Source organism: Setaria viridis, chromosome 1 (assembly GCF_005286985.2).
Source record: "Setaria viridis chromosome 1, Setaria_viridis_v4.0, whole genome shotgun sequence".
Lineage (NCBI taxonomy): Eukaryota > Viridiplantae > Streptophyta > Magnoliopsida > Poales > Poaceae > Setaria > Setaria viridis.
In genome coordinates, this window is record NC_048263.2 from 7,616,704 (window position 1) to 7,623,407 (window position 6,704).

General features: G+C 47.2%; 1 pseudogene; it reads right to left on the minus strand.

Annotated features, from left to right (window-relative positions):
- Positions 1-229: 229 nt before the first annotated feature.
- LOC117853516 (uncharacterized) lies at positions 230-6,142 on the minus strand (annotated as a pseudogene).
- Positions 6,143-6,704: the final 562 nt, after the last annotated feature.

Here is a 6,704-nt window from a genome sequence, read left to right on the forward strand (position 1 = left end):
CAAAAATTTAACTTTTTCTATAAAGACGTAATCCATAGTATAGAACTACTATACTACATTACTGCTAAGACGTATCGCTTGCATTGCTGAAAATGTGATTGAGAGAAGAAACAAAATGTAAAGCATATAGCAACTGCACCGCACGAGTATGGAGCATGCATGGCCGCCGAACGGAATATGCAGACACTGCAGGCACTTACTTTTATAATATGTCTGGTAACAACCCAAGGCTGCCACCCCTAAATTTAGGCAGCCAGAATACAGTTAGCCTGAGTGTTCGACTGCTGCCACGACTGCCTAGTCTCTCTTGGCCTCCTCATAACAGAGGCAACTTTCTTGCTGTGTAAAATTACTGCCTAATCTAGTCCGAGAGGCAAAGTTGACCAAGTCAACTTCACTGAAATCAATGCAATATCAGTCTTTATCTCTTGATTAAATATATCCGTGGCAAAATCGACCAAGTCACGTTTACTGAAAGCAACGCAAGATCAGTCTTAATCTGTTGATTAACGCACCCGTGTTGTTTCGCCGTGAAGGTACAACAATGCTCGTCGGATACGGATGACTCCGAACCAACCTTAGAACTTCAAATCCATAGAAGTACCCATCCTTACAGCAACCACAGATCTCTTTAAGCCACCTGGCTCGCCAATAGCGCCATCAAACAGCTGAATTTCTTCCTGCAGCCCGCTGGTAAAACATCCGACATGCAAATTGAAGCTGCTGTACACTTCTGATATGAGAACCTGTACAGTAGCCTCAACTGCATAGCTAAGACGCGACATGGATATCTCAACTGACCCACATTCGCCATGGATTCGTCTTTTGGATATGCCAAGGTCCCGGGTGCTCATGTCGTCCATGAATGACGATGCGCCATCAATCAACTGTAGATCATCCTTTTCCTGTTTGTTTGTCTTGATCCTCATGTCATATTCGATTAGAATAGTGTCAATTAATTCGATCCCTCGCTTAGGACCAGCGATATTGATGAGAGAACCCTACAAAATTATTATTGTTTAGTAGATCTTCATATAGAAGTAATAGCTAGAGCAAACATGTTTAGAACCAGCCATGTTCCACTTGTACTTAAAAGGGATATTTTACGATGGATAACCAAGAGCATTATTAATTTGATTTTGTTTCAAATCCCTAATATTAAACTAGATAAACCTATTTCAGATGAACAGAGAAAAGAAAACAAAATTTGTAACCATCATTTTGCAATCTAAGACTTGGTATGTTAGTGGTTTATACAACCCAAAGAATTATTGATCACTTACTCTCATTACGGTTTGCAATACAAAATTCTTCTATATATCCAGCAATCTGTGCCCCGGTATATGGAGCCATCACGGTGCCTGCTCCTCGGAATTATATACATAGGGCGTGTACCGTCGATACTGTGATGAGGTATCTGTACTGCCCAGCCCTCTTCACCATCACTGTCCAGTTCACGATCAGAGACGTAATGCATTTCCTCAGTTCTATCACGTTTGTCGTTGGGTGAAGGAATGAGGAGGTGCCTGTCCGGTTTATCCAACTCCTCCCCTTTTACTCCAATGTTCCAATATCCATGCGGAGATCTAACACAAAAGGACCTAAAATTCCAATTCACAAATAGTATGGTATTATCCGTTATGATGGAAATCATAAAGTAATACATCCAAGCCTGAAAATTGATTTTTTTTTTGTGCAAATCACACGGTACAACTATCCAAGCCTGAAAATTATACATGCCCATATATAGCTTAAACAGGCGCAAATTGCTAACACTATTAAATTTGTACAACTACGGTAAAAGACATGCTAGTCAGTGAGTACTATTGCTAACTGTTGGCGCTAGAAATCGGTCACCCGAATCCCCAGCGTCTGACACACGACCCGGGAGAATCTGCTTAACTCCTGTTCGGGTGATTGCCCTGGTGCGGTTCGCGCGGCGTGCCAGCCAATCTGACCTGTTGATTGGCAAGGAAGGATACGTGTCAGGTCCAGAAATCACGATCGGCTAAGTTTCCGATCTCGAGAGAGCTTATCAGCGAATCGGTCGATTTGCCGTAATAAAGAAATCGGTTATAAGGCAGCCGATTATTGTAGCCTTGTAGATGGAAAACTACTAGAGTAATCGACACAATGCTTATGATAACAACACTAGGAATAGATCTAATCGGCAATATAAAATAGATGAATTTAATAGCAGAACGTAAAGAAAGCCGAGACCACCGATTCCTAGCTGGATAACTGGTGATAAAACTAGAAAGATAAGTAAAACCTATGATTCTAGTAAATATCGATAACTAGTGAATAAATCTAAACGAAACAACAGCGATACGCCCGAAGTTAAAGCTTAGAATTTCTTCGGTAAACGGAACTTACAAGATCGGCCGGAGATCAAGTTGATGCAGCCCTGCCAACCCGTACGAACTCGTGAAAAGAGAAAGTATTTGGCGAAGTCGCCTGCTTGAAAGTAAGTACGAGGAAAAAGTAGTTGGTTGTATTGGTTTGTTGATGATTAAAGATTTACAAAGGTAGCTATTTATAGCCCCGTACGGATGACTCCTTAACTGACTAGAATTCTATCCCTAATTCAAATAGAAAACGAATTTTTACAAACACGATTCGTGCTAGGTTGGTTATTATACGCTTCATGGGCTGATCTTCCCCTTATCCTTCTATTCCTTTCCAAGCCCATACAGGCCCAATTAACCCAACCTCCTAACCGGCCGATTCCTTATCGACAAAGGGCAACCGATTGGGAGCCCGGCGCGTCCGATCCGGAAGCGAGGCAGAAGCCACTGGCCGATCCCGCACTGTAGCGTTGGCCGATCTAGAACTGTAGCGCCATTCGGCCGATTCCCAACTGTACTTTTCCAATTTCCTCTTTTCTTGGCGCCGATTCTACTAGTGACGAAATCTGGCGTCAACACATGCCCCCCAGTTTCGGAGTAAAACATAGTCTTTTACTTCAAAATTCTTTTCAACTTCTGCTCCGAAACAGACGCAATGAGAATATTCTTCCGTTTCGCGGTCTTCCAGCTGATGATTGCAATCTTTTCGAAACGGGCGCCCACGACAACCACTACTCCCGAAAAACTCGAAACGCCGACGCGGTAAAAATTCCATTTTTACCCCTCTTCAGACGCCCTTTAAATAACGGTTCACCCCGCACTTTATCTTCAAGCTCACGTCTTTCTTCCTCCGCGCGCGCGCTTTCTTCTTCCCTCGGCACTTTTCCCTTGTCACCGAAGCTTTCTAGCGCCATCCTCCTATTGCTTCTTCTCTTCCTCTCCAATGGCGGCTCCTTCTGGCAGCTCTCCAGCGCGCGATGCTCCAGAAGTAGCACCTCCGGCGATAGTGGCGACGGCAGTTGCTCCATCAACAGAAGAAGGAGCTTCATCGGAGATCCCAATGGCGATCCCCATCGTGGCCTCATCGTCCGCATCTGCACCGGCGACCACGCCGACCACACGGAACTTCATCCCAGAGGTTATTACCGAATCCTTCTTCTATCGGCAATACATTTACTTTAGATCTATTTCTTACCCCCCTTCCTTTTTTAGGCGGTTAGGCATTGCATTACTATCCATCTTACGGGAAATCCCGGCCTTATTTGCCTCGGACCTATGGGGAACCCAGATCCAATAGAACTTATCAATTTAGAAACCCACAGAATTCCCTTCAAACAATCCGGCATGGACCTGGATCACTGGCTGGGCACTTTTAGGTCCTGGCCGAATGAAACCCCAGGTTGGAGGGAGTGGTACCAACGGGTAGCCGCGTCGAAGAGTGTCTCATGGGACGAGCTCGAAATCGGCCAGTGTATCAATCTGTCTTTATCCCAGATGGAGAGAAATGAGCCGTTGGTAATAGCGGCTTCTTACTTTTGGTCTGACGCCCTCAATGCTTTCTTATTTGGTCATGGACCTATGACCCCAACATTGGCCGATGTGGTTCTGTTGACCGGCCTTGACATTTCTTCCCCGGACACACCTTTCCACCTCTTAGCCGCAACGTCACATCGGCTGGACACAAGGGGAATCGGCGGGTGGAAAGGATTCATCAGATGCAATAAAAGAGTTGGGTCTGTCGAGAATAGGGAACATACGGCCTTCTTAATGATGTGGTTAGAAAAACACTTCTTTTGTGGAAGAGCAGCCGGCCCATCAACCAACACCTAGGCTTTAGCCGAAGCATTGTCCGGAGGAACCCGCGTTCCCCTTGGGAAACACTTGCTAGGGGCGGCGTAGCACATGCTCCACCAAATCGGCATCAAACTATCCAAGGGAGAGCCGATCGGAAATCCAGGCGGACCCTGGTGGTTCATCAACTTATGGCTGAACCTCTATATGAGCAAGATCACCCAGCAGAGGGTGGACCGTATGATGTTCCCCAACATTGAATCGGCAGAAGATCCTACCGATCGTCGCCGATGCATGTCTTTTGGTGAAGCAGCATCAGCCTTTCCAGGTTGCACGTATTCCGCTACAAAAGTAGCCGAGTACTTCCGATGCTTTTACAACGGTTTTAATGAAGATGCAACCGTTTGGTTTCCTTATCAGCGGGATGACCCAATCTTTGAACTCCCAACCTGCTTCGACTCAAGCACTGGCCGATTCGACGAAGAACTCAACGACGAGTTAATCAAGCCAGGAATCTTGCCAGCCAACTTCTTCTCGGGGAAAGATGCCCCCACGTACGAGTTCTACAACCCCTTTGTTGCAGCACGTCAGTTCGGCATGGGTCAGCTGCCGATTCAAGTGTATTTTGCTGGCCGAGTCAAGTTCAGAGATGAGCTCACAACCTGTCTGGACTACAGTCGGGTACGAGACCGGATTCCGGACTCCAACACCATTGACCTGAACAACTGGATAGTAGCTCCCTTTGCTGTCCAGCCATTCAAACTTTGGTGGGCCGAATGGAAACAATTCCTCTTCTGCAATTCGGCATCGGCATACTGTAACCTCCTGGATCCAGCCAACATTGACCCAAATGCCGAGGTATTTTCCTCAGACGATTTTTACTCCTTTTTTCAACGCGACTGAACACTAATGTTTTACTATTTCTTCAGGCGGAGAATCGCACTCCTCCAACACACAGCCGGAGTGGTCGGTTAATAGAGGGTCATCATCCATACACCTCCTACCCTCTCATCGGCTATGATACTCCGTCCGTGGACGTGATTGCTGGCCGATCGAAACAAGCTCAGAAAAGGATCACCAAGAAGACCAGTCGCCGAGTCCGAGCCCGCATAGAATCGGTGGATCCTCCTATGCTCGTATCGGCAGAGACTCCGGCCGCGCCACCCCCTCAGGCCACCAGAGATATCGATACTCAAGTCGTCACACAAGCTGGGGCAGCCGCCGCGTCATTGTTGTTAGAGGCCGTTCAGGTAAACTTATGTTTTATTCTTCCTGATTGTTGTTTTGATATTAATCCTTCTTATCTTAGACTGCACAGAGCACTCCCATGGACACCCAACAATCGGCAACAACCCAATCGGCCATCGACGCGCCCCCGCTTCCATCCGTTGAGGTATAGCACTATTTCACCGATTTTCCCTGGTATTTGCATAATATACTTATTCAACCTTCTGACACAGGCTATCGGTACGCCAAGCGCTCCTCAACCACTGGTCCCCTCTCAGGGAGCTGGTCCAAGCATCGCGCCGATAATCGTGGAATCTTCCTCTTCCGATGAACCCATGGTACAAGCCCCTGAGCAAGGCATGATGGCTTCCCAAATGCAACATGAAGAAATTCGCTTCAAAATGGTAAGTTATCTTCCGGCTTTACTTAGCCGATTTGCTTCCACCATCAGCCGATTTATTTTTTCTCTTTATTATCTTCAGGAACAGGACACCCCCGACAACACCCTCTTCTCTTTTGCGGTTGCCCTCTCCGACGATGAAGAAGTTGCCTCTCGTCAAATCGCCCTAAGCTCCATCCCTGACGATGTCCGAGCCAAGCTTACCACCATCCGATCCCTTCTTCAAGGAGATATCGGCCGATTGGTAGAAGATGCTTCGCCGATTCGTCAGCTGTTTGGTGACGTCAGCGGACGAGTACCCGAAGAAGCGGAGGAAGCATTGGCACCGGCCGCTTTTATTGAGTCCATGAGGATCCCAGTCTTCCGAGCCCTTCATCACATGGCCGATCGCGCCAAGCTGGCCAAGACTCGTGAAGAGGAGGACGCATTCAAAAGTCAAGCTCAAGAGGTGCACCAGCGTATCCATTTTCTAGAAGACTCCCGCCCAGGGATCGTCGGTGAGATAGACCGCCTCAAGCACCGAAGGGCAGAGCTTGCCAAGGAAATGGAGCAAGTGACCAAGGCAATTAGCACCGAAGAGAAAAGGCTCCAAGAACTTCCTTCAGTCATCGGCGAATTGAAACAGGAGAGGCAGCACTTGGCCCACAAAGCCTTGAAACTCCACCGTAGTGCATCAGAAGTCCCTGGATCGGTGGATGAAGACCAACGGGTCCTGGACTCTGCCGATCAGATCCGGCGACGGGCGATCGCGGCTATCGATACCCTTCTGGGTAATCTGTAAAGGCACTGACTATTTGTACGAACTTTTAATAACTGTTTTGACCGTCCTTCACGACGCCTCCCTTATTTATTGCCTTCCCTATTTCCGACGGGACACATCCTTACCAAATCTCCACGCCTCTTTTTCTTATAAGTATCGGCCTAGGCACTTCCTTCCG